The 5,711-nt window shown below is 38.8% G+C and overlaps 1 pseudogene; it reads right to left on the bottom strand.

Moving 5' to 3' along the window:
* LOC103740707 overlaps window positions 1-2,366 on the bottom strand; it is a 2,665-nt pseudogene extending 299 nt beyond the window's left edge.
* Window positions 2,367-5,711: the final 3,345 nt, after the last annotated feature.

Raw genomic sequence — 5,711 nt, forward strand, 5'->3', positions numbered from 1 at the left:
TTCCCAAACCTAGAGAAAGAGATGCTTATCCAGGTACAAGAGGTCTACTGAGATCCAATGACACGCTCAGAAAATAAATTTCCCATTACATATATTTTTTTATTTTCAAGGTTTTATTGAAAACCAAAATTGGTTTATTACATACACACAAGGCTGTGTGGTAAGGAGGAGGAATTATATATATTATAACCATGTTAATTACAGTACATTAAAAGGTGGTTTACAAATAAGCCTGTAAGCTTAAATATACTAGTGTTATAACCCAATATACAGACTTTCTTTACATGATATATATAATTAGCAGGAAAGAAAAAAAAGCCATAAATAGTGCCCATTTTACAGGTGCCATTTTAAACAATGAAAATACCAATGGCTTTGACTGACAACTGGGACACTGATCCATATAAACCCTTTCTAAAAATAGAAATATTTGTAGCAATAATGCTTTCCTTTAAGCATCTGGATGCAAGACTGGTTCAATAAATTTTAATTAACTATACCTTACAAGAAAACAGTCTACACATAAATTTATCTTCCAAATATAGGAGAAATAAACAATGTCCCACATTGTAGTGTTCTGCAGGTTTCACTTTGATACTTACAACTAAACTGTCTGTGATCAGGCGTACCGCACTCACACCACTGCTCACCTGGGAAACACACAAAGGAAAATGAAGACCTGAAACACTGTGATAGGAAAAGCTTTGGAGCTAACACGATCTCATTGGAACAGGTACATTGTAGAATGTTCTTGATCACCGCAGGGACAGATCTGTGGAAGACCCCTCTTAGACATGTGTCTTTCTTCTAACAAGACCATGGTGTCTGTCTTAGGCAGCTTTAATGCTCGTTTAAGAGCTAGCACCATTAGAAGAATAAAAATGAAATCCTCATGAGTTCACTGAGAGATGTGCTCTTTGAAAAGCTTCCGGGAGCCGTGTGCAATAGGACTGCTAAGCTTCCAGGAGCCGTGTGCAATAGGACTGCTAAGCTTCCAGGAGCGGTGTGCAATAGGACTGCTAAGCTTCCAGGTGTGCAAATTCTCATTTTAGTTAGCCACCTAAGGCTAACTAAAACATTAACACACACACACACACACACACACACACACACACACACACACACAGACAGAAAATCCTACAAAACCACCCAAAGACTGCCCAGAGGAAAAAGTCCATGGGAGACTCATAGAAGAAGCCAAGGAAGGCCTTCACAGTTTCCTTGACCCTACCAGTGATGGAAATGCTGTCAGGGGACCTATTGATGGAGCTGCAGACCGGCTCTTCAGTAAACTCAGGATCAAAGTGCCGCGATTCACTGGGTCCACTCATTTTTGGGTTAAAGTGGGAGTAACCTTATTGATGAGGTCATCCTAGTTAATTAGAGAGAATAAATGATTCTTAATCTCAATAAGGTCATCCTTGGTGCCCAGTCTCCGTCGGGTCCTTCTGCAGCAGGCTCTCCAGGAGGTGTCTTGCAGAATTTGCACTATTTGGTTTCAATTGGAAGGGCTTGTTCAAAATGTTGTCGTACATCTCAATGGTGTTCCTTCTACAAAAAGGAGGCAGGCCATACAGCATCTCACATAGATGGCCCTGAGCCACCACCAGTGCACTGTCCTGTCATATGGCTTCTGGTGCAAGAAACTCAGGCAGGCAGCAGAAATTGGACATTGTGCCATTTGTTCAATGTTCTCCTTGCAGAGCCCAGAATCAGTAAGGACAATGTGTGCCTGTAAGTCTAATAAAATATTCTCTGATTTTAAATCTCTATAAAGGATGTTCGGAGAGTTCAGGTAACCCAAGGCACTGGCAGCACTGGCAGCATAGAAGTGAGCCCATGGTTCTAGGAAGTAGCACTCCCTCTGGAGATGGTAGAACAGTTCCCCACCATTAATGAGGTCTAGGACAAAGTGTAATTTGTTGGCAGTCTGGAAAGAGATGTGAAGGACCACCAGAAAAGGGTGTTTTGTGTTCTTCATGAAAACCTTACACTTCAACATATTTTGCCTCCTTCTTCAGGATGGCTTTCCTCTGTAAAACTTTCACCATGTAGACTGCTTCCTCTGCCTTGTGTCTGGCTAGAAGAACTTTTCCAAAACTGCCCTTTCCTATCACTTTGAGAAAATGAAAGTCAGATGGTTTAGCATGGGAACTAGATGATGGACTAAGGCTAATTCGTTAAGGATTTGTCAGGAGGAGAAGGGTTGGCATTCATAAGCTCAGCCTGCTGAGGCTTATGAATTTCAAAATGGACTGAACTTTGGGGTGTTTGCATGCATAGGAGTTATTGGCAACCTTCTGAATAAAGTCATTCAAATCCATCCTTCTCTGTTTCATAAAAGCCAGCATGCTCATCAGGACTGACTCACTCTATGCCTTGATCAAATGCGGTGGGTCTGGCATCTCCACCATGGGTAGTGGAGAGAGGGACAAGCAGCCGGCTGCTGGTGAACACTGACATTTCCTTGAGTCAGGCCAACCTAAAATTTTAAAGACATATGACAAAGAAAGGGTTATCGAAAGCTGCAAGAGAGGTGAAGATAAAGGCAGTACCATTAGAATAATACCAGATTATTTGACAGAAAACTTTAAAGCCATAAGGGCCTGGAAAGATATATTTTAAGTCCTAAAAGATCACAAGTGTCAACTCAGACTGTTATGTTTGGTAAAACTATCAAAATTTAAAGAAAAAACTTTCCATGATAAAACAAATTAAAGGAATTTATGACAACTATAATGGCTTTACAGAGCATATTAGAATAAATTCTTCAAACTGAATGAAGAATAAAAATATTCAAGAGGCCACAGAGAACAAATAAACCATGCCAGGACAGGTAATTAAAAGAGATATGACAAAACACCAAAAAATGACAGGAATTAATACTTTTTTCCAATAATAACTGAATAGTAAAGGCCTCAACTCCTCAATAAAGAGACATAGACTAGCAGATTGGATAGAAATTGGGATATACCTTTTGTTGACCATCAAGAATAGACAACGCTTTAGGGTAAAAGGGTGGGAAAAGATATTTCAAACAAATGGAGCTAAGCATAAGGTAAGCATGGTTATTTAATATGTGACAAAATATGCTTCAAACCAAAGTTAATCAGAAGAGATAAGGAGGAGTACTTCATATTCATTGAAGAAAAAGCCCATGGGCAGGATACAACAATCCTAACTATATACAGACTGAACACAGGGACACCCAATTTCATTAAAAATAAACTATTAGATCTAAAAATCACAGATTAATTACAACACAGTGATAGTGGGTAACTTCAGTACCCCCACTGTCACCAAAATACAGTCATCAAGAAATAAATTGAAAGCAGAGAAATTCGGGATTTAAATGACATTATAAATCAAGTGGCTCTAACATATCTACAGAGCATTAAAGAATACACATTCTTCTCAGAAACAAGTGGAAATTTCTCCAAAATCAACTATATATTAAGGCACAAAGAACTGTTAACAAATATAGGAAAACTGAAATAATATCCTGTATTCCATCCAACCACAAAGAAATAAAGCTGGATATCAACAGCAACATAAACTACAGAAATAACATATACTCCTAGAAACTAAAAAATACACTACTAAATGAATATTGAGTCAAAGGAGAAACCAATAAAGGATATTTTAAAATTCCTAGAAAAGAAAATGAAAACACAAAATACAGAAAAATTTATGGGACACAGGGAAAGAGTACTAAGAGGAAATTTTTGCAGCACCCAGAGCCTCGATCATAAAATTACAGACGTATCATATTAATAACTTAATGATGTACCTGAAGCCCATGAAAACCTGAGAACAAACACCACCCAAAATGAAAATATGGGAAGAGATAAACATAGTCAGGTCTGAAATTAATGAAATAAAAATGAAAAAAATACAAAGAATCAGTGAAATAAAGAGTTGGATCTTTGAAAAGATTAACAAGTTGACAAAACCTTCACCGGTTTAATCAAAAGAAGTGGCAGTGATGCAGTCCAACACGGGACTCATGTCAGCTCAATTAAACAAGAGCCCAGAGGAGAGGTGAACTAGGTGGCAGATCAGCGCTAGACTGAGGACTATTTGAGACTGGTTGCTGCTGGGTGAAGGAGAGTATGACTTACATAGGACCACTGGATGGTCTGACTAGACTCCAGTGGACGCATTTACACTGAAGGACATTTGGGTACAAACACCTGAATGACTAGGACTCAGTATGTGTGGCAGAGTACATAGGGCTTGGTGGCAGGGAGATATGGATTGGTGAGGGGGTCTGGATGTGAGGGGGAAATATTGTATGAAATTTTAAAAGCTCAATAAAAATTTTTTGAAAAAAAATGAAAGAGGATCCAAATTAATAAAATCATAGATGAAAAAGTAAAAATTAAAACAGACATTAAGGAAATTAAGAGAATCATAAGGACATACCTTAAAAATCAATAAAACTATAGTTAAATCAGGATGAAATAATTTAAACAGACCTATAACAATCAATGAGATTGAAGTATAATTAAAAATCTCCAATTAATAAAAGCCCAGGACCAGATGGATTCAGCATAGACTTCTACCACACCTTCAAATATTTAACACCAAAACTTCTCAAATTGTTCCATAAAAGAGAAAAAAAAGTGTGGTGGTTTGTATGAGAACAGCCCTCCCACAGGCTCAAGTATTTGAGCACTTTGTCCCCATGTGGTGGCAATGTTTGGAAGGTCATGAAATCTTTAGAAGGTATATTAGTATTGCTGGAGGAAGTGGGTGAATGGAGGCAGGCTTTAAGTGTTCATACCATCGACCCTCTTCCAGTTAACTCTGTCCACTTTCTGTTTGTGATTGAAGATATGAGGTCTCAAATTTATGTTCCTGCTATCAATGCTAGCTGCTACCATGCCTATCCATCATGATGGACTCTTATCCCCTTGAAATCATAAACCAAAATAAGTTTTTCTATGAGTTGCCTTTGGTCATGGTGTTTTATAACACCAACAGAAGGGTAACTAATACAGGAAGAAACACTTTGATCTCTTTTTTCACAAAGTCACTATTACCATGACATCAAAACCACCCAAAGGAAAAGGTCAGATTACCTTGATGAATAGAGATGCAAAAATTGTCAGTAAAATACTTGCAAACTGAGTTCAAGTGAATATCAAAAAGATCATTCAGGATTGGTGTGCACCTGGACTTGGCAAAGTGAGTCAATCTTTGCCATCACAGCTTTCAGCCCAGCCTCGGTCTCTAGAACCCTTCCCTGCCCCAGACTTGCAGCTTGGAGCTCTGTCTCTGGGCTCCCTATCCACCTTCCTCCTTTCAATCAAAGCCACAAGTCTCTTTAGGTCTCTTCAAACCCTGAATGAATTCGTATTCACAACATAATAGATGACGAACTGCTTGTCCTACCCCAGGTGTTCTGGCTCCCAGCCATACTCTTCTTACAACAGGACCCAAAATAAACCAGGTTCTTTTACACTCTAGGGTCTTTGCTCTTGCTCTTTCCATAGTTCCTCTCCTGCCTTCTTTCCTCTCTTTTAACTCAACAGTCACTCCTTCTCCACGGCCTTTTTGGATTTCATCTCTAGCACATTCATACCAGTGATGTTGTCATGTTCCTATATTTCTAATGTGCTACCTATGCCAGGCATGACCACAGCAAATCTGCAAACTAGGAAACTCCAAGCTCTCACTCCTCCACAGAAACATCAAGCTAAGACTAA

This window comes from Nannospalax galili, unplaced genomic scaffold (assembly GCF_000622305.1).
Source record: "Nannospalax galili isolate Female #2095 unplaced genomic scaffold, S.galili_v1.0 scaffold801, whole genome shotgun sequence".
NCBI lineage: Eukaryota > Metazoa > Chordata > Mammalia > Rodentia > Spalacidae > Nannospalax > Nannospalax galili.